Genomic DNA, 24,093 nt, shown 5'->3' with positions numbered 1-24,093 from the left:
AGTTTGATGAGGTAAATTTTAATTGTAAAAGGTGGCTGTGGGGAAAACAGACTGTCTAAAGATAGGCTGTCTAAAGAGACTTACCGTATTTTTCGCTCTATAAGATGCACCACACCATAAGACGCACCTAGTTTTTGGAGGAGGAAAACAAGAAGAAATATATTCTGAATCTCAGAAGCCAGAACAGCAAGAGGGATCGCTGCGCAGTGAAAGCAGCAATCCCTCTTGCTGTTCTGGCTTCTGGGATAGCTGTGCAGCTTGCATTCACTCCATAAGACGCACACACATTTCCCCTTACTTTTTAGGAGGGAAAAAGTGAGTCTTATAGAGCAAAAAATACGGTAACTTTGGCATGACCATTCACAGGGAGAGCCTAATCCACCCCTTTCAAGCTTTCTAACTTCAGGGAACCCTTTCTGTACCCAATAATCAGCAAAGGTACCCATTCTGCTCTTCAGCTGCCATGGAATCTTCTGTGTATACCAGGTCCAGTATACCTGAAGGAGTGCCTCCACCCCCATCGTTCTGCCCAGACACTGAGGTCCAGCGACAAGGGCCTTCTGGTGGTTCCCTCACTGCGAGAATGTTTAGGGGTACTCTCATTTTCCTACTCATATTGAAATACTGCCCATCAACGAGGCCAAACTTAGATTCACAGAATGTTTAGGGGTATGCATGCCCCTGAGTCCCTCCCAGAAAAAAGCACTGTTGGAGGGTATGGTAGGATGTCCCGATTTTCATCGGGCAAATGGTGGAGGGTATGGAGCTATGTGACCCCCAAGCCAAGGAGATAAGTAAGTATACAACCTTTAGAAGACATTTGAAAGCAGCCCTGTCTAGGGAAATTTTGTAACGTATAATGTTTGTGTGTGTGTGTGTGTGTGTGTGTGTGTGTGTGTATCTACCCAGAGTGAATGGGGCAACCCAGTCAGACGGGCAGGGTATAAATAATGTTTATTATTTTTTTAGTATGGAATAGGACATCCCTATTTTCATTGGAGAAATGCTGTAGCAAAAGGGCAGAACGGGGTCTACTGGTAGATTTTTTGAGGGGTGGTTCAGTAGGTCAGCCAAGGTTTGGGCTCCCAGCTGTTTGACAATAGCAAGGTGAACAAAAATCCTTTCCTCACTTCAGTTAGGCTCCTGAAATGAGGAAATTGGGAGCAGACCTTCATGTGAAAAGTCTGTGAGTTCAGCTCAGTTTTGGTACTGACAGCAAATGCCTAGTCTCAGAATGTGCTCAGAGGCTGTCTGTGTGTCATTCACAGCTGGCTCTGGCTGGTAGATTTTGGGGTCCTGTTCATAAGTAGATCAAAACAAAAAAATTGTTGTTCTTATCTGAAGAAACAAAAAAATTGTTGTTCTTATCTGAAGAAGTGTGCATGCACACGAAAGCTCATACCAAGAACTAACTTAGTTGGTCTTTAAGGTGCTACTGGAAGGAAAAAAATTTTGTTTTGACTATGGCAGACCAACACGGCTACCTATCTGTAATAAGTAGATCAGACAAGCATGAAGTCCCTACTAGATCCCATCCCTTCACTATAACACACAATCACTTACCAAGGCCTCTTCCTCCCTCTGTGTAAACAAAGAACAAACAGGGTTTCTTTATGCCAAAGAGCAGGTTATTTTTATTTCTGCCATATTTGCCATTTGTAGAGAATTGCAGTTCAGCAAGAAACCAAGCAATGTCAAAGGAGAAGGTTATATGTGTGGAAATATTAGCATCACGGATAATGACAACTCACTGCCATTCCATTCAAAATTTAGATTTTGAAAATTGATCCTTGAAACGAAGAGGAAGAAAATTGAAAAAAAAATCAGAGAAAGAATACTAAAATATGTTAAGTTTTTGAAATGTAATTTGGAAATGTATGTAATATTAAGCAGCTAATAAGGGTGGGAAATGAAATAGAAAGATGGTGGGGTGGGAAGTCCCTTTTAAATTGGTATCAAATTTGAATTAATGTGATGTTAATTCTGTTATTTAATTTAATTTTTGAAAAATAATAAAAGATAATGGGAGGGGGAAAATGTGTTCCTTGAGAAGTAGGCCACATCCTTAGCCAGTGCACTGATCGCTCTGAAATCTCAATATGTTTCCTTTCCAGCAAATGTCTCCTCTACCTCCTTTCAGCTGATGATCCATTGCTGTCGCTTATCTGTCTGAGAGTCCCGTAGGCGAGAATGTCTGGGCTGCTACTTGGAGTCACATCAGTTTTGCTCCAGGGTTGCCGCAGACTGAGCTGATCTCTCTGACATGCACAGGTCACCTATTGCTTGGTCATGCAGAGGACGCTCTTCCTTCTCGAGAGATTCATCCTCTTCACTGCTAGGGATAGACCAAAGGTACAGATGAAGATATGAGGGCAGAGGGAGCATTGGGATGGCTTCGTTTGCATTAATCACATTGAAATACAGGGAGGTACCACAACGCTCGCAAATGATAATGTAATACACACACAGAAGGAGACAGACGAGTCTCATCTGGCTTCAAGTTGGAATTTCACACAAGAAAAATAGGCAGAGAAATTGTGCTGGAATATAAAAGATAGCTGTCAGTCTGATTTAAAGGCTAAGGAATACATGAAATTCTTTGTTCAGTGAGTCCTTGAGGGCTTGCTAGTAAAACACAACTGGGAGCCCAGCAAAGGTAATTTTGTGCAGCTTTAATTATGTACTCAGTACTTGGAGACTGGGTGAGAATCTCTTTTCCCTCTTTTCCTTTTTTATTATAAAAAATACACATAAAAACCTGCTAGAATCCAGTTTTTACAGTTTTTGATGGTGGATTACAGGTATACAGCCTCTGCAGTTTGGTGCATCAAAGTGTAATGTTGTTGCTCCCCCTCAAAAAAAGGGGGGGCATTTCTGGGAGAGAGAAACTTATAATTGAGTAACCACTGAAAAATTAAGGCAATCAGGATCATCTGCTACCATTCCTCACTGTCTGCTTTTAATCCTGATAAAATATCCACATTCAGTGAGGCTGAATGTGAAATTCATAGACCCAAGCCCTCGTCAGAGACTTTAGAGAGCAGCCTTGTGAATGGGTGGGAAATATTTACTTGCGCAGGGATCGAGAAATCAGTCTTTCAGTATGGCAATAACTGTGCTTTGGAACTCCCTGCCTATTGATGTTAGGCAGGTATCCTTGCTATATTGATCTTGGCTTAAATCAAATCCTTCACATCAGCAAAAGAATCTCCACTGCAGGCATTCAGTCTCACAACTGTATTTTGGAGCTGGCCCCAGAGAGGGCATAGGTAGAGTGCTCATTGTCTTGCTCCCTGGCTTGTGTGAAGGATCTGAACAACAAAATAAGAATCGTACAATTGTAGAGTTGGAAGGGACCCCACGGGTCATCTAGTCCAACCTCCTTCAATGCAGGAATCTCAGCTAAAACATCCATGACAGATGGCCACCCAACCTCTGCTTAAAAACCTAAGGCTAAAGTTACAGTAGTTTTGCCTAACAAGGATAAGCTGTTTCTTCTTCAGAGAAACAGTCACGAAACGTTTCCCTACTACTTAAACTGTATTTTATTTGATGTGGCTCCCTTTTTGGCAGAGACTAGTCATCTAGGCCATTCTGCGTGCCAGTTTCCAGCATTCTCCCGGCCTGTTGTAGGGTTTCCTGCTCCAGCCTTTAATCTGAGCTTTCACGTCTTCCATCAGCCCCCAAATCATGTGGGAGAAAAAACCCCTTTGCTGCTCTTTTCCTGCTTTTAAAGTCATAGTGCAAAAACATCATGGAATTGTAGAGTTGGAAGGGACCTCTGCAATGCAATAATCCTCCCACAGCCATCCCCGTGTGGGCTCGATCCACCAACCTTCCGGTTAACAGCCAAATGCGCTGACCCATTGTGCCACATGTTTCAGCATGTAGGTGTTCTTCATGGCACCAAACCTTCATTCTGGAAATGCTAAAATGGTTTCACTTTATCCTGTCTCCATTCAACCCTTTCTTTAAAGATAGGTAAGACACAGGTGGCGCTGTGGGTTAAAGCCTCAGCGCCTAGGACTTGCCGATCGAAAGGTCGGCGGTTCGAATCCATGCTGCGGGGTGCGCTCCCGCTGCTCGGTCCCAGCGCCTGCCAACCTAGCAGTTCGAAAGCACCTCCGGGTGCAAGTAGATAAATAGGGACCGCTTACCAGCGGGAAGGTAAACGGCGTTTCCGTGTGCGGCTCTGGCTCGCCAGATGCAGCTTTGTCACGCTGGCCACGTGACCCGGAAGTGTCTCCGGACAGCGCTGGCCCCTGGCCTCTTAAGTGAGATGGGCGCACAACCCCAGAGTCTGTCAAGACTGGCCCGTACGGGCAGGGGTACCTTTACCTTTACCTAAACCTAGAGATGGGAAGGCCGGGGGGGACGACGGAAAAATGGGGGGGCTGTTTTTCCCCGTTTTTCTCCAAAGCCCTTTTTTAGAAGTCCATGAGAAAAATGACAAAGAGGAAGAAGAAACGGAAAATGATAGCAGTAGTTCAGAAATGAGATAGAATAAACTGCATGTATATGTTGTGCCTTCTGTTTTTTTTTTAAAAAGCACTACTCAGAGCGTAGACCTTGTATGGAGCTTAAATATTGAGGTGGACCTTAACTTTATTTGCTGTTGGTGCTAAGGGGCAAATCTGATTATTATTTATGTTGATGGTTTCTTGCTTTTTTATTGCTTTTGAGGGAAAGGAGGTGGTTACCTGTTTTATTGCAATCATAATACTTTTATATACACTGCGTTGCACGCAATTTGTAAAACTACACACTGAACTTATTTTCAATTTTTCAAAAAAATAAATAAATCCATTTATTCCAGGGGGGAACGGGGGGGGGGGGAGAGACACACGTTTTTTTCTCATGGCTTCAAAATTTCCGGAAGTTTTACATCTCTAGGTATAGCCCTCAAACTCCTTATAAAACAATATCTTATAATTGTGTAAGAAGCACTTACTGTACACAAAAGCGATAAATAAACAGAACAGGGTTTTTAAAACTTGGGCATATCCGGTGATTTTTTTTAAGAAGGTTTCTTTCCTTTGACACTCCAGGAGACATGGGAAAGTAAGTATTCAAGAAACACACACCTTTGGCCCTGTCCCCGTTGTGAGGGTTTTGCATTCAAGCCTATTTCAGGAGCTTAGGGTATAACAAAGCAATGAACATCCCAGCAGAGAATCTGCAATATCTATATGTTTAGCTATACTTCTTAAAACACCCGTGAATTTGCAGGCTTAAAGTCTTGAAGGTGAAATCCCAATATATGATTATATAATTGTTGAAATAAATCCTGTAATCCATCTTGCTTTAATGTGTGTAATGTGGGGTATGACATTTACTCAGTACTCTAGTCGCACAGGACTCTAATAGGATATCCTCGTGTGGCTAAATGCAGCTTTTCATTCCTGCTTCAACACTGGTAGTATAAAATGGCCAAAGCTGATTTAGAGAATTTGTAGTTGTATATGTACATTCCATAGAGCATGTGAGTCATTAGTTTAAACTTTCTCTATTATATCTTATAATGCAGACTAATACTAAAGGATTCATAGAGACTTGCTTTAGTATGGATGTGTTCCTTAGGCAGACTACATAATATGATCCTGTTGGATTAACTTGGATTAACATTAGCTTGGCATGGAATGTTCTCAGGGTTTTTTTAAGTTGAGTTTATCCACTTCTGAACTACAAAATTGCCAGGAGAAGGCAGTTTTTGGTTAGATTGATAGCCACAAAATCGATGGAAATGCTACTGAAGGGTATTCAGGAAATCTTGCTTTTAACCTCAGAGGCCTTGGCCCCCTAGAAGCCCAAATGAAACTACTAGAAACAGAACGGAAAGAAATCAAAAGGACTTTTCTGCCATTCGAAGTAGCTAATAAAATGCAGTTGTGCAATATAACAAAACGCCATAAAACAAAACGCCCTCATGATGGTAGTACAGTAGGTATTCAGGTCATGCATATGGGGGCCCAAAGTGGGGGAATGGAGGAGTGAGAACATGTCCCCCTCCCCATATACCTGCACATCCCAGCTCACTTCAGACCTTCCTGCCCTGAGAAAACTGGTCAGAAATGGGATCCTAAATGCATCCAGGTGAGCACACTTAGAATCCTCCTCATAATCAGGAAGCCAGATTAGGTGAGAGCTCCAAGTCATGGGCAGTAAAGTATGAGCCATCAGATGAATGCATGTAGAATCCACTTTCAGACCTTTTATGCTTGCCCCTACCCACCTTATTCCACACTCATCCAGGTAACTCCATTAAATCATTCCTGAATCTGCAGCATTAAAACAGAGATGAGCAACTCCACTGGCTGCCCATCAGCTACCCTCTAATTGTCTGGGACATCCCAGATTGACAGAAGCCTCTCATCCCAATCCTGAATGTCCTGCTTTGGCTCCCGTGCTCTGGCCACACCAGAGTGCAGGACCAAAATATGGGTGTGTGTTTTCTGTCCCACACTATGGCATGAATCAGTTGTCTCGCACCAGAGCATGGGACCAAAAAATGAATGGAAAGGAAACTTACCTGGACCCTGTGCATTGCTATTCTTCCTCCTCCCATCGCAGCACTTCTGGAAGCTTCTGGAAGTGCGGTGCTGGATGAGGTACAGAGGCCACTCAGGCCAAAGTGGCTTCCCCCTGAGCCACACTGGCCAGAACAGCATCTCCCAAGGCTGCAAAAAGAGGAAGAGGCCATAGAGGTGGGCCAGGGAAGGGGCAAGCAGTTGAGTCTTGATTTCCTCTCCCAAAATGTTAGCTGGTATGCCATGTACAAGGTCTTGTTTCTGAGCAACTCAGGACCAGTTTACCACAAAGACCACTTGACCTTGCTTAGCTTTGTAAGGTCACTTTGGGGAAAAACTTTTGCATAGCGCTGCACTCTGCAGAATGACCCAGGGGCCCTACAGCATGGTGGAATGCTCTCCCCTGAGCCATACATGAAGCACCATCCACCCATCGCTTCAAACAGCTTGCAAAGACACACGTTTTTGCCCATGTTTTTTCTGACCTGTGAATCTGGACCCTGCTGTGTGACTGAATTCTTGTTTTTAATCTGTTTTTAATAATACTCCTTTACTGGTTTTTATGTTGTGTCCCTGTTTTTATGACACCATTGCTCATATGTTGCATTTTTGTATACGGCTCAGAAATGTTGAAACATTAAGCGTCTTAGAATGCAAACACAAAAATGAATTCATCTTGCTTACCCTAACTGGCAGAGGAGCTCTTGCAAATGGTGTTTAATCCTAAAGTTGTTTACTAAGAGATAGTTCCACTGATTTCAGTGGGGCCTGCCCTCAAACAGACTGGTGTGCATACAGTTACAAACCTAGAAATAAGTTTGGCAAAGTTTGTTCTGCCTGCCAGTAACATTTTAGTAAAAAGAGGGAGATGCCCTTCATAGGTTGCCATAGCTGTGTGTGGGGAAAGCAGTTGTGCAGGTTCTTCCCACCTGATCATTGCCATTGCGAGATGACAATTGTGTAGAAATGAATGGTCCCTGCCTGCATAGTGCCAGACCTTTTAAAGATTACATCAGCGGCGTGGAATGAAGCTATAAGCAACTAGTTCCCACACTGCTGCTGTACTCAATGTATGATGGCCACTTTGAAAAACTCTCTTTTTTCCCCTTTTCCTTTTTTTGGTAGAACTATAGTTGAAAAGGACTAGAATAAAAGCAGGCTGTTGAGTGCAAAACAGTCAAAAGAGATGTAGTTCAAGCATAATATTTGGGATGCATTCAGCAGAGAAATCAATTGGCCAGTTACTACAAAAGATAAATTAAAGGAGAGTGCCCATACATATTCCAGCAGATTCAGACAATTGGTGAAATACAGTTCTTACTGTATGAAGTTAATTCTGTTATTGACAGTCCTAACCAGCTGCATTCTAGTGACTGGGAACGGCCACTGAGACCACATAAACCAGGTTAGAAAGATCTACATTGGCTCCCAGTACGTTTCTGAGGATAATTCAAAGTGTTGATGCTGACCTTTAAAGCCCTAAACGGCCTCGGTCCAGTATAACTGAAGGAGCATCTCTACCCCCATCGTTCTGCCCAGACACTGAGGTCCAGCACCAAGGGCCTTCTGGTGGTTCCCTCTCTGCGAGAGGCCAAGTTACAGGGAACCAGACAGAGGGCCCTCTCGGTAGTGGCACCTGCCCTGTGGAATGCCCTCCCACCAGATGTCAAAGAGAACAACAACTACCAGACTTTTAGAAAACATCTGAAGGCAGCCCTGTTTAGGAAAGCTTTTAATGTTTAACAGACCACTTTATTTTAATATTTTGTTGGAAGACGCCCAGAGTGGCTGGGGAAACACAGCCAGATGGCAGGGTATAAATAATATATTATTATTATTATTATTATTATTATTATTATTATTCACTATTAAGAAGCTAATGGAGACTGACTGGGAAATGCAGATAAAATTCTTCTTAGGTATAATATGTGCAACTAACTACAATTTTGAAATACAGTATCATGTACAAAGCACCCCCCCCCCCACTTCAGAATAGACCAATTCCCACTGAAGCCCCAAACAATAATTTTAAAACCCCAGAAAGACATTTGTAAGAACCTCTGAAGGACACTGAAATTTGGTGCTACACTCTCTGACCTCTAGTATCACATCAAAAATAGTTAGAGAAGATAGCTCATCCATGAGGAAACAATATCAGAGGCAGCAGAGTGGGAAAAGATCAGGAGCTCATCACCTTCATCTGAAACTGTTGAGAGGTGAAATAAATATTGTCTTGCACAGAAGTGTACAGGGTTTATGTGTGTGGGGGGGGGAGAGAAATGCACCCCAAAGCCTAAAAGTAAATCTAACACTCAATAGCCTAGAAGCTAACAAAGGCTGCCACATTGGTCTGAAATAAAAATCAACACTTTTCTTGTTTGTTAAACTCCCATATCTCCTAAAAGAAAATTTCAAGACTCCCTGTAGCTTCACTTCTCACAGTGAGGGAATTGCCAGAAGACCCTTGGAGGCGGACCTCAGTGTCCGGGCTGAATAATGGGGGTGGAGACGCTCCTTCAGGCATACTGGGCTGTGGCGGTTTAGGACTTTAAAGGTCAGACCAACACTGAATTGTTCTTGGAAACATACTGGGAGCCAGTGTAGGTTTTTCAGGACCAGGTTATTGTTATGTACTGAAGTTATCACCCTGGGCCAGCAGGGGGATACTGTAGATAGTTATGCAAATGAAGGATCAAAAGTGACGTTCAGTGATTGGATAGCTTGTATGCAAATGAAGGATGGAAAGTGACATTCAGTGATTGGATGGTTTTAGAAAGTTGCTACAGTTACGTTGTTCTGGAGCTCTATATAAGCAGGCTGACTGAGCTCTTCAGATCAGTTCTGTTCTGGCCTCTGAATAAACAAGAGCTGTTTGAAGAATCACTGTGTCGTCTGATATGTTCGCCCACAACTTAACAGTTATAGGGTCCCGGCAGCCACTCCCAGTCACCAGCCTGGCTACTGCATTCTGGATTGGTTGTCGTTTCGGAGTCACCTTCAAAAGTAGCCCCACGTAGAGCACATTGCATTCGATATACACAAGATGTCACACACATCCCTCCAAAGGTGGTAGGTGCCATTTTCCATCCTCCACAAATAATTTATTAGTCACTTACTATGTAAAGAGTGGAGACGTGGGTGGCGCTTTGGTCTAAACTACAGAGCCTAGGGCTTGCCGATCAGAAGGCTGGCGATTTGAATCCCCGCGATGGGGGGAGCTCCTGTTGCTCGGTCTCAGCTCCTGCCAACCTAGCAGTTCAAAAGCACGTCAAAGTGCAAGTAGATAAATAGGTACCACTCTGGTGGGAAGGTAAACGGAGTTTCTGTGCACTGCTCTGGTTTCACCAGAAGTGGCTTAGTCATGCTGGCCACATGACCCGGAAAAACTGTCTGCGGACAAACGTTGGCTCCCTTGGCCTGAAAGCGAGATGAGCACACAACCCCAGAGTCATTCACGACTGGGCTTAACTGTCAGGGGTCCTTTACCTTTACTTTTTTATGTAAAGAGTATAGCATACCATAAGGTCAAGGGTTAATCCTAAAGAGAGAAAACATGTCCTTTATTTCTCCATGGAAAATTTGCATAACAACAGTCCTTTTAAAGACTTGGTTAATTGAGCATATGGATGTGACCCCATCCACTCCCTTCTGTTATCATAGATAACACAATGATCTTAAGATCTTAAATACAGTCAGAAACCCTGATTGCATAGGATTTAGGATTACATGCGCATGATTCTCTTATATCTTCTCCAGAATGCATGATGGCTGTGGTGGTATCACCAGACCTGGAAAAACAAATGATATTATTACATTTCCCCCTCCATATGTTCAGTGAATGTGTGAAAAGGGGCTAATGCCTGCTGTATGTTGAGATGCTGGAACCGGGAAATATTTTCTATGATTTCCTGACATTTTTTTATTATAGGCTTTTATGCACTAAAACCACAGCTACTTGGTACAACTATAACTTATTTTTAGGCTGCAAATAAGTGGATGCATCCTATTCCCTGTGCCCTAGGGTGGAAAATGATGTGGAAAGTTTCTACATAACTTTCCACACAGATGTGGTCCCAACTATTTCATATACAAGCCAATCTCTTTTCTTCTGTTTGGCAATGAAAAGCCTACTGTAAGTTGCTGTGTGCTTTGCTGGTTTTTTTGTTGTTGATGATTTACCACATTTATTTATTTAAGATATATTTAGCCCACTTTTCAATTTGTAATCAAATTCCCAAAATTATGTTTTGCGCTGAAGTTTTTTGCCAACTGCCCAACAGCTAGACACAGCTGTGTTCGTTTATTTTTGACTCAGCTTTGTGCATATGAATTAGAGAAGTAACAGCTCCCGCCCAGGCAGGATTTAGATTTAGCCCCAAAATTAAGAGCAAAACTGAAGAGCACTCAGGAAAAAGGTTGCTTGCAATTGCCACCCCCTCCTAACCCATGAACCTCAAATCCCCTTAGCTGGGAATCATGGGTGTTCTTCTACACATGGTTGGTGTTGCAGAACCAGCTCCTATGTTATTCCTATCCCTTCTCCCCACCTTCTTCTTCCCCTCCTCCAGCAGAGCAGTGGGGAGGCAGGTCTCAGTCCCCAACTCTCTCTTATGGGACTTCCAGACTGTTGCTATTCTGGGGTGGAGTTCAATCACATACCAGCAAATTCAGGTTCTGCTATTATAATTGACTGGACAACAAACCTGCTCCCCCAACAGATCAACTGTGCTTTGGAGTAGTGGTGAGTGGTGCCCACTGGCGCTGGTAGGACAGAAGGCAGGGAGGCCAACACTAGGTGGCGCCAGAGCCCATGACAGTCAGGGCTAATTAATTCTAATTTTGACTCTATCCTTCTCCTTGCTCCGTTCTACAATGATGAAACTGAGAATAAGGGCTCATCCACATTTCCACTTGTTCTATATTACAGGTATTAACATTACACAGCATGAAGCAACTGAATGCATAAAAATAAACTCCTTTTGGAATAAAACATTGTCCAGACCCATTAGATTGATTCAAGCTTTAGCTGCAGAACTTTATTCAAAACAGAACAAGTGCATCAAAGATACATCCAAATAATCCCATACAATACCTTGTGCAGGTTCAGCACAGGTTCAGCATCTTCTTAGAAATAGAATAACTTGCAACCAGAGCTGTGAAACATATCTCTCTCACACGCAGGCTCCATGAGCCGGCATTCCAGCCCCAAGGTTATGCCTGGAGAGGCATCTTACTCCCACTGATGCCTGAGAACATAGCTGCCCCCCCTTCCAAGATGCCAAATTTGCAATTCAATACCTTCATCACATGTTCAAAGGTAAACATTCAGGATCAGAGCAGAGAACATTCACTAGTTAAACCTTAGTATGCTGCTGTGGAAAACCCCAATGTTAGAAATACGCATTTAGCCAGTCTCCATTTCAGTGTCAATTAAATGATTATACTTAACATGCCATGCCTATAAAGCATGGGTCTGACTGGTATTGAACTTTCTCCATGCTTTGTAGGCATGGGGCCAAGTGGTTTTGCCTTTGCCCCACTTTTAGTGCTTTCCCTCAGCACTAAAACAAAACTAGTGCCAGGTGGACTTGGAGGAATCAAGATTGAGGTGATGGGACAGTGCCCCATCAGCCTTCCACTGCAGGACTGCTGTGCCTTGCCAGAGCTAACTCTAGTGACCTACTTCCTATTGTGCCAAAGCAACACAAGTGGCCTTGGCCACAGCATTGCACTGTGTTTTTTAGTTCTGTAGTTGGATGTTGCTCCAGCCAAGGAACATCAGCTACTCTGCATCTCCAGACTCTCTTAGTGGGGCAGCTACCTTTGTATTAGTCTAGGACAGTGCTGGATTACCAAATAGGCAGTGTAGGCACTGGCCTATGGGCCCCATGCCCTTAAGAGGCCCTGTGGCAACAGATCAAAATAATACGGATTTGATCTTGAAGGAAAATTACCATCAAGCTTTCTTAGTTCAATGTTATCCCACTAGTGCACTTGCACGAGGAGGACCCCAATATTTCAACTGCCTAGGCCCTAGAGGCCTCTGCATGGTTTAATCCAGCACTGGTCTTGGAGTATCCACTAGGATATGCTATTTCCTTTTGGTCCTACCTACGTATGTACCCAGACTGCTGTTGGGTTCCCCAACACAAGCTGGTGCCAACAATTTTACACAGAGAATTATAAGTCAGGTCCCTCAAATGTTCATTCGTCTAGCAAAAATATAGGCCATTACACTTCCTAATTGGCCGAGGGATGAACACTGTCTTTATATAGATTTCCACAACCCGCACCCCAGCCACCCAAATAGACTCATCATGTAAGTAACTGCAATTTGTTAGATGAGTTGATTTGATCGTTTGGAAATCCTCCTATACTAACCACCATATAAGAAAAAAGAGTGTCAGCTGGATACTGAAAGGCATAGAAAGCTCTATAGGAAATGTTAGAAAAGCATAGTGCTTTTAAGTAGACACCCTAGGAAAATAGATACTTTAAGATTGGATCCCTGCTGTATTGGTAATTTAGCGAAGCAGTACAATTGAGGGACCCTATTTACCAGAAGTCACATAAAATTTATCTAAACTCTGTAAAATATAATGTATTTTATGTATAAGGTAAATGATTGAAACTAACTGAATGTCAAATGTTGCCTCAAATTGAGTCATCCATTTGGAGACAGAGCCTAATAATTCTGCACTGAAACAATGTGTGACACAGTTCATCCTCTTTTTTTAAAGTGGGATTAATTAGTAGGAACATGCTTTTTGATATTTTTGAACCCAATTCTCCTGTTATAAAGCTGAAGAGTTGCTAAAGAGATTTCCAGAGTATTAAGATAATTTAGAGAGGGGGTTGGGGAATCACAAGAATATAAACTTGTCATGAGGAATCTTTTTATAAAAGCTTAATTTGCAAAGAATAGTCTATATACAGCTACTGAAGAATGGTACTTAATGTAGCAATTCAATATTTACAGAAGATCGATTGATCAATCACTGACTGACTGACTGACTGATTGAATTTATTTCTAGGCCATTCTATAAGCCAATTGTATCTCTGGATAGCTTAGGGCAGATGACACCACTACACTTTAAAATCATATTCAATCATATTCGCATTTACAGCACATCAGTTCCCCCAAAGAATCCCGAGAACTGAAGTTTCCTCCTCACAGAGCTACCTTTCCCAGCACCCTTGAGTAAAGTTTGTTATGTTAAAACTAAAGTCATGTGCATTGAATGTGCTTTAAATGTATAGTGTGGATCTACCCAAACTTAAAAACACAGTTAAGAAACAGAGGTTTCACTTTCAAAGAACAATAACCACAGATTAAACTAATATGCAGCCCAGCAAAAATGAGAAAAGCCTGCTGGAGCTGGTCAACAGATCATCTGGTCAAATATCCTGTTGTCACAGTGGCCAGCCAAATGTCTTTGGGAAACCTGTAAGAAAGACGTGAGCACAACAGCACTCTATCCACCTGCAATTCCCAGAAACAGCCTCTGACATTGGAGGTGGAATATGGCAACCATGGCTAGTAGCCATTGATAGCCTTGTCCCCCATGATTTTTATCTAATCCTCTTTTAAAGCCAAGCAAGTTAGTGTCCATCACTGTGGAGGTGAATTCCATTGATGATCTGTGTAGATCCCTGTCTCAGAATTGGACAAATTCATGAAGTGTAAGTCTTGTATGCATTTGCCATTGGGTACATCTCAAAGGGATTTACTTCTGAGTTGAAGTTGACGCTATAGACATACCTTGGCTATTAACTATAACAGCTAAATGGAAACTCTGTGGGATGGATCCAAACTGAGTCAAGCTTAGAGCAGAACCATTGAAATCATCGGGACTTTTCTTACTGATTTCTGTGCATTGGCAAAAATGCAATAACGAATGGGACAGCACCAGGTCCATTGCATTTGTGTAGACCACAAAACCCATGCTAGTTGGCGCCAATTTCTTTCCATTTGCTGTGCAGACAGGTGCAAGTCCAGTAGGGGTTCATCTGAGAATCTGTATGATTTATGGCAACTTGATTAATTGATTCTTAGACATTCAGTTTAGCCATTCAGGAGGCAGCCATTCCTCTGCCTTTCAGAGGGTTTCCGTGTTCAATTGGGGTTCTGTGGGGTTTGTATGCATACACCCCACAGGCAAAGTGAGATGAAAGGAGCTAGCATCTCAGAAAGCAGATTCCTGAAGGCAGCACACATAGACTAGTAATTAAAGTGAGGAGTCATAAATTTCTAACTTCGCCAAAAAATAGGAGGGTTAGGTTACACAAACAATCAACCAAGGCAGAAAAACACCCCTGAACACCAATATACACATTTCCTCAAACAATATCACAGCCATTGGAAACTTGGTAACTAATCGACTTGGATTAATGATATGTTGCACGTAAATCAGCTGTATTGTCAAAACACTGCTCCTTTAATCCCTTGTAAATTATGGGGTTTATAAAAGCAGATTTTTATGGATCACTGAATATTGTTTAAATATACATATGGAATGGAGTTTAAGTGCTAATCCTCTGCCATTTAAATAAACCAAGTATCCATCATTGGTCTCTGTTATGTCCCAGCACCTAATCATTTAATAAACTCACAGCTAGTCTAAACTCGTCTATGCTGGAATCCAATTTTGGATTTACGCTTGCATGTTCCATACTCCAGCAAAGAATATGCTCTTAAGACCTGTGTTGGTTTCTTTCCTTTTTCTTTTTTTTAACTGTTTGTTTTCATTTAGCTTTGTCCTACTGGCAAGCTACACTTTATAGACCAATGGAGAAAATAGATCTGCCTGACAATATTTGCACTAGGTGCTTTGTAAATGAGATTGTATTTTATTGAAAGCTGAGTCCTACATCTGCTTTGCTTTATCAACAAAACATGCAAACATGCTGATGGTTCCAGTCCAGAAATCTATTTGTAGACTAAGAGGAAATGCAGAAGGTTCACGTAATTGGTAAAGGGAAATCCATATGTGCTCTTCGATTGGGTTTTTGGGGTGTGTTTTCTTTTTTTACCCATAACTACACCGTTCTACTCTTTAAATGATGACATTTTGATGTTGAATGTTAAACACAGTCTAATGCTGAACACAGATGTTACTGAAATAACCTTACATGCAGTGCTTCCAAATAAGTCTTTGCCAGTAACTATCAGCATTTATAATACTCATTCCTGATCTCAGATCCATCTTATTCATTCCTGGTTTCTACTCAAAATCTAGATCTTGGAGCAGAGGATGTTAGATGTGCTTGCTCATAATTGAAAGGGCATCTGTAGAGAGGCTTGAAAAGGGAAGTTGGAGCCACCCTTAACCCGTTCAACATTTTCCTCAATTGTGTCATAGGGAGGCAGAGGACCAAAGAAGCCCCCATCTATGAACTATGGCAGGCTGAACGTCTCTTGTGGATATGGATCCTGTGACTCCTGCTCTATTGCCTTTCTGCTTGTTCCAGTGCATGATGGAAACTGTCAGGAAAACCATCCTTTATCTGATGATGACAGTGGTGTTGCTTGAGGGCAAATATGTGTGAGACACCCCCATCCAAAAAGACCCCCTGCTCTTTAAAATCAAACCACACATGTGGAATATTCAAACAAGTCAGGGTGGTTGCTTTCTTGATTAGCCTGCCATTTAGCCTACCATGCAGGGATTTCTTTCTAGTCTTGGTTCTATATTTCTAAGAGCCTACAATGCTACTTTTCTTTTCTGTCTTATTTCTTCAGTCAACTTTGGAGCTGGAAGAAATCCCACAGTCACACTTTATTGCCCCTGGCAAATGTTGTCTACATGCAGATATCCTCCATGGCTGAAAGCCTTCCACAGATCACCAACTCCACTCACAGAGGACCCCTCCACTTTGAAATACTTGCATCCTATGTCCCTAAACCATTTATTCACCTCTACACTTTAGTATTCTAATATTAAAAAGTAAGACTACCAAGTCAATAATAATGATATAGCTAGGCATGTACCTGATTAGGCCCTCTGAAGAGACAATTCTATTGTCCTCTTCAAGAATATACCAGTTTTTGTTTTTATTCTCTCAGATACAGTCAGATAAACTGCAGTCCCTTGAATCAGGGTGCACTAATAGCCAACAGTTCAATTCAGATATACTTTAGTGTTAACTGGTCTACAGTTAGCCAAGACAGCTTAGGACGGTTCAGTAATAATGAGCACTACAAATGCATTTTCAATATAGCAAATTAGTGGTATTAATTGGGCTCCTAAGTGGAGGCCAAGCATTTCAATTTTACAGATATATAAAGCACTGTAATGCTTTGCTCTTATTTAACTGCAAAGTATATTGATTCATTCATTTGCTGGGATTATTTAAGAATACACTTCAACTGTATTGCACATTCACACTGAATAATAAGTGACTGACACACACACATGATCCACATCCACATTTAATTTCAAATGGAAGATTGAAGCAAGCTCACATCTAGAATCCCAGGAGAAGAGAAGCCTAAAGGAGGCTCCCTGGAGTGCCTCAAAGCAATTGTCAGTGGGAAAAACATTCTACATAGTTTATTGCCCAGAACAGAGCTGATTGTTCAGAGAGACAACACAGGAAGGACAGTGACACAGCTGGAATGCAAAAGATGAGACTGAGAGGAGCCAAGAACACACCTGCTGGGGGTGAGAAGTATGCAGGTCTCAAAAAGGAAGAAACACTCCAGGACCTTTAAAAGGTGGCATGGTATCCTGCCAGTCAACTTATTGTCATAACCTGCTGTTCACCATAAACTATCTAAGTGTGCTCAGTACCTTGGACAGCTTGAGACTGGTGCAGAGGGAAGACTTTCTTGGGGCTCTAGGAAGTTGTGCCACCTGTCCTCAGAAAAACGTGATTGATCTACTTATGGAGAAAAATGTCCCCTGTCCTGTTCAGACCTCAAACAGGACAACTTTTTTCATGCATTTGAGCTCATCCTCCTCCTCCTCAAAACTGTGTGGTCAGAAGGTTGGTTCGGTGGGAAGAGGAGAGCAAGAGCATGAGTGGGAATTTCTGCTGGCAGAGAGTGGGTTCATTAGGAGGAGAACTAAGAGTGAAAGCGAGAGTTATCGTGGGACACAGGTAGGGGGTCGGGTGGGGCCAAAAGGAGGAGTTTGAGAGAGAGAGAGAGATTTTGTGCAAGCAGAGGGTGGGTTGAGGTGAGTGAGAGGAGGAGTTGAAGGGGCCTTGTACAATGTGGGAGAGAGAGTTTTTGTGGGAGCGAGGATGGGATGGACTTGGAGAGTGGGGTTTTGCATGGGTCTACTCTGTCCATCTGGTGAAGAGCAAGAGGAATTGGGAAAGAGAGGTTTTGTGCAGGCAGAGGCAGGTGGGTCAGAGAGTGAGTTCAGAGTTCACTTGAAGTCTTAATTAACAATGGTCCATTTGCAGAAACTGGAATCAGGGAAATGGTTGCTTAGAAATCTCACTAGCATTAGTTTGACCACCATCCAAATAGATTAGCAAGAAGAGTTATATTTTAGTACAAAGGGGAAGACATAGAAAAGCAGAGAGGTACATAGTCAGGAACAAAGGTCAGAAGGTTCTGGGGTGGTCAACTTTTCACCCTATAAGCATTCTACCATCAAGTTTTCTATAGAACTAACCGAAGAACAGATATATACATGTCTTGATTTTACCATCTGAGAGTGTCTTTTTAAATGTGAGTAATCATGGAATAACAGCAGAGACATGTCACCACATGATACCATTTCCCTGTAAAAAGTGAGAGATTCCCTGTAAAAAATGATCTCAGAAGACCTAGGAATTCATATGCAGATCTACATTTTGCAGCTGGTCCATGTTCTAGTCAGCTACACTAAAAATTCAGCTAAACCATTAACAAGTTCAGCTGCAGTGCTGTAATTTCTAGTTCAGGGCTATCTCTAATTTTGGTATGGACTCATAAATCAGCCTGGAATGCTGGAAGCTAAATCCAGACATGGTCCAGAGGTACATGAACCTTAACAAATCTTTGAAACAATCTGGCTTTTCCCTTGTAGAAGAATCTCAAATCAACCCACTCTGTTTTTCATTATGAATATCAATCAGAGTTCCAAGGGGAACTACTTCATTTTAAGAAAATGGCAAAATATTAGACTAGGAGACTGCACATGTGCTAAGTCATCCTCTGAGGTATGGTTATGGCATTCAAGGTAGGCCTGCCCAACAATCCACTACAAGTAAATGTATGTAAATGGTAGCCAACTGCTTGCATTTTAAATATTTATCAATAAAAATAAACCTACTCCTGCCAGATTGATTTTGGGACTATTAGAAAGCACCTTTAAAGAGATCTCGCAAATAAGTCTGCCCACAGAAGTATCTATATAATTTTCTTTGCATTAGAGGCATGCCAGTAAGTGCTTCCTGGAAGTATGTGTAGTCTAAATAAAGCTTGGAGATTTCACCTTTGTTCCTTCTACGTGCTAATGCAGAGATATAAAAGCCAATGACAGTATATGTGAACCAGAACATGATCAACATCAAGTCTCTCTTTTGTCATTTTCTTTTTAATATAAAACCCAACAAAGCCAAAATGTCCATGCTTAAATAGACATGGATCCAGACAAAAACATTAGGTTGGAATAAGGTCAAGCAGAGAAATACTTAAAATTGCATCAGGAATGTTCAGTGGCTCTGTTCCATCTCTGAGGTATATCTGCTGATGGAGCCTATTAACTGATCTCTATGTAAATCTGCAATTTATACCATTTTATGGTGCTAAGAACTTGGTTTCTCTATCTTAGGAGAATCTTTTATTTATCCTGTAAACCTTTGTTGAAAAATCTTATCATACAACAATGTTTGTGTGCAGTGGCCCAGTCAACATGGCCAAGGAAGATGGGAGTTGAGGGACAACAATCTCTGAAGGGTGTCACTGCTATACAAAAAAACATGAATTAAGTACCCCAAGGTATTACAGTGAACATGCTGGCCTGGTTTCTTTAGTAACTATGAATATTAAAGACAGCAAGTGAACATGAAGTCTCATCCATCCAACTATTCAGGGGGGTTTTGGGGACATTGTTGTACCAGCGAGGACACCAAATGCATTCTTCTTCTTCTTGGGCCCAAAGCTGTTGTCTTTTCTGCATGTCTCCCACATGCTTTATCTAGTAGAACGTGAAACTTATGTTATCACCTTTCTCCATTATACCATTAAATTTTATCCACTTAGGCAGCAAAAGGATTGCTATCTGTTCCGCTATATGTGCTGGCCATTTCCCCCAAAGATGGATTTATACAGTGATCTCCCAAGGTACTCCTTTTGTGCTATAGGTGGCAGTGAAGGGGGGAGATTATCCAGGACAAGCAACCAGAGTAACTCTGCACTGCTGTCCAGCTCTTAATACTAACACCCATTTGTTAGGAAATGATGCTCATTCCGATCTCTGTGTCCAACCAAGGTCACAGGAACATAAGAAAAAACCTTGCTGGATCAAGCCAAAGGCCCATCTAGACCAACACCCTGTTATCACAGTGGCCAAACAGATGCCGACGCAAAGCCCACAAGCAGGACCCAAGCTGAAGCACACTTTCCTCTTCTGCATTCCCCAGCAACTGGCATTCAGAAGCCTACTGCCTCCAACTGCGGAGGCAGATACACGGCCATTATGGCTAGCAGCCACTAAAGTCCTTAGCCTCCATGAATGTTTATAATCCTCTTTTAAAGCAATCCAAGTTGGTGGTCCTCACCGCCTCCTGTGGGAGCGAATTCCAATAGGTTACATGGAATTCAGCATCCTGATTAGGACACTGACCAACCAGATGCTCTGAGAAATCCCACAATCCACAAGGCATGAAGAAGACAGAATTTCCTCCGTTGTATGTTGCCAACTCCTGGTATTCAGGGGCCATAGCTACTGTTTGGTGCTAAATGTTGGGAATTTCCCCCAATCCCATTTCAAAGCCACATCACCACATCTTGTGGCAGCAAACTGCATAAGCTAATTATCTGTTCACAGATACATTCTGCATTGTGCCCACACCAAAGAGGTAATCAGTGAGGTCTGGGCTGACAGCACTTATTACCATTAAATGGAAGAGGAGCATTTAGCACTGAACATCTGCTCTGTCGGTGAACATCCACGGTTGCACAGCTGTGGAGGGCTACCTCATTTCACTGGATCGGTACAACTGGATCCTGAATGCTATCTCCCTGGAAAAGTGTTCCAACCAAAGTTAACCACTTTTCAGTGCTATTAAACATTATCTTCAATATGTTCAGTTGAAATTAATGGGACTTAAATTAGCTGGACTATGTCCCAATTTTGTGGAAGACCCTGTACGTATCAGTCCTTTTCATCAGAAGCACTTATAATTATTTCCCAAATTTTCATACCTTAATATATAATATCATTCGGTCAACAACCAAAATGCTTTGAGAGAATTCACTTCTATTTGTGTGTGAGTGTATATGTATCACTATGTGTTTGTGCATATGTATCAATTTAAAAATGAAAATACAAAAAAGAACACTATAATAAGGTTTTTATACAAAATTACAAAGCATGGTATTGTGTTTCACTTTTTTATACTTAGAAATTTTTTGAGCAGCACCAGGAACAAGATTTATTCAGCTTTATTACAATCTTCAGGAAAAATAACTAAGTGCAACCCTATATCTTCTATGACACCTTTAATGTGGTTCTTCGGGATTGTAGATTTTGGTTGCTAACGCACACAGAGAGGGGAGGATAGCGCTGAAAAATCAATACAACTGAATGAAATACTCGGCCACAAGAAAGCGCAAATCTTTCACAGTTAAGGGCTGAAATTTACAGTCTACATGCAAATAAAATCCCCATATAAATGAATGATAGATTTACCTTGGCAGGAAACAAAAAGACAGGCGCTAAGAATAACTTATTTTAATGACAATCAGGAATATTATGTGCAAGGGTGGAATGTGAAGTGAGTGAAATAGAAGGATATTTTTCTGCAGACAGCTTTTGAGAAAACACTCTCCATAACATTTGGTGTTGTAGAGACAACAAATATTCTTGCCTAGGAAATCCTGACAGATATGTTTCCTCTGCAGGAAGGAACAAAGGCAATAGCCAACATTGTGAAAAGGCCATTGTGGTTATTGGTGGTGGCTGTTGCCCATTGGAACTGGAAGAATGAAAGGACCAGCAGTAGGTGGAGCCAGAATCAGTCACATGCACAACAATGCTCAATAACAGTGCCAGTTTCTGGACTAGATATAAGTAAGAAGGGAGGCAGGTGAGATATGTGGCTGAGAGGAGACTCAGATTGGTGGGGCAGTTATAGGACTGTATCCAGCATTGCATGATCTTGTGCAACCTATATTCCCCTTGTTAAGTATAATTGGTTTAATTGACACTGAAATGATGAATGCCTTTGTATTGCTGAAAATTCTTTAACATGGGCATTTTCCATGGAGCTATATTAATGCCAAGAATGGGCTCTCTGAGTTTTAACTGAATTGATAATTAACCATTGTTGTTTCCTGCTATCTAGTACGTGAGTGTTTAACCTTAGATCACATGGGAGGGTGTTGAATTGCAAGTCACTATTTAGTCCAGGCATGGCCAAACTTGGCCTTCCAAATGTTTTGGGACTACAATTTCCATCATCCCTAGCTAACAGGACCAGTGGTCAGGGATGGTGGGAATTGTAGTCCTAAAACATCTGGAGGGCCAAGTTTGGCCATGCCTGCTTTTGTCTTTGTTCTCAGACTCTGTGTGAGTGAGGATGTAAATGAAGTTCTCCAGGTAAATAGCCCCAGGCAGGATGCAGGCTGGAATGCAGGCTGTGGGGAGAGGCAAGCCTCTGCTTCTAGGTCTGTTTCATATTTTGTAAGATGCTGGTCCTTTGCCTTGGACCAGCATAGCTCTTGTGGAACTGTTTGGATGTATCATTTGATGTCCCTGTTTCATTTTGAATAACGTTCTGCAAGTAAAATTTTGGACAACCTAACAGGTCTAGACAATGCTTCTTTTCAAAAGGAATCAGCTTCCATGTTGCTTCAAACTGTGCAATATTAATATCTGCAATACCCCTCCCTTCTCTGCCCAGACCCCTCCCACATTGTGAGTGGGAGGATGGCCTCACCCACAACTGGATAAAAGAATCTTGAACTGCTTGCGAAAGGTTCCCAGTTTGGAGCAAGTCCTTCCGCCTCCTCCTCCTGCCACCATGTAAGACACAATCTGCAGTGCTTGGCAGGCGTCTGTGAAGCTGTAAAGAGGCTAGTTCACACTGTACAAGGGGCTACAGAAGGGGAAAATTAGTTGTTTGAGTTGCCTTCTGCTTGTACAATGGTGGAGATCACTCGTAGTTTATCTTTTTCTTATTAATCTACCTTGTGCAGTACATTATACATTTTCATGTATAATGGGAACTAATTTTGAGAAAGATTGAGGTGCTAAAATAAAAGCTTATTTAGGCCTATGTGTGTGTCAGTGGAGATCTAGGTGGAAACAGTTGCCCAGCCTATGTATTCCAGGCTTGCTGGAAAATTGGGACTGTCTGTCCCCTACCTCTAGGTCTAAATTTTCAGCAACCTTAATTTTACCTCTAACAACCTGATAGGCAGAGAGCCGGGAGGCTGTCATCTGCAGAAGGGTGCAATGCCTCCTGGCTTCACAGCAGTGGGGTGATAGGTCTCCTTATGATTGACTGACAGCGAGGGAGATCGAGCAGACTACCATATGTTCCCTGAAAGGAGGGAACACCAATTTGGCGAATAAATCACACACATTTTTCACATTAACTGTTGCCATTGAACAATTTTCACATTGAAAATGGCATTAACAAAGGGCATGTGCATTAGCTATGGTGATTTACTCTCTACCATATGTCTGTTAAGTGACATGCTGTTTGTGTGGGTGACGGTGCTATATGTAATAGTATGTAAACAAAACACTCATGAAAAGGAAAGAGAGAAAATAAAAGACTGAATGCCTGCCAAACTGAAAAAAGGAAGTGAACAGCAGGGAATGAAATGGCTTTCTTTCAGATTTCAAAGAAATGATTACCAATAACAGAGGGTGGCTTTTTGCCTTTTTTTTTAAGGTCCTCAGCAAGACCCGTCCCCCCCAAATTTCTGGATTTGAGGCACACTTTACCCTTACACACAATGAAAGTTTGTTTTCAGAGTGTGCAAAGATAAGGGGCACTCATCCTCAAAAGAATCTTGCTGTGCATTACAGAATTCTTCAGCAGCAGCGTTCTTGGGCAAATTACCTCATGCCACCAATATGAGGTTCAAACAGTCCTACTTGCATTCCATACTGCTTTCAGCCATCCATTGTGTTGTGTCATTGGCCCCATTGACACTATACATCTAAAGCAGTATCGTATCAAATTTGAACAGCGATGGCTTCCCCCAAAGAACCGTAGTTTGTTAAGGGTGTTGAGAGTTGTTAGGAAACCCCATTCCCCTCACAAAACTACAATTGCCAGAGTTGATCAACAAAAGGATTAATTGTTATAGCACTTTCCCACAATTTTTTTGGATCAAAAAAAAATCTAACACTCACATGTGTTTCCCTTCTGCCCTACAGCCCAGTAACTG

Source organism: Podarcis melisellensis, assembly GCF_964234715.1.
Source record: "Podarcis melisellensis genome assembly, chromosome: 11".
Lineage (NCBI taxonomy): Eukaryota > Metazoa > Chordata > Lepidosauria > Squamata > Lacertidae > Podarcis > Podarcis melisellensis.
This window is presented reverse-complemented; position numbering follows the sequence as displayed.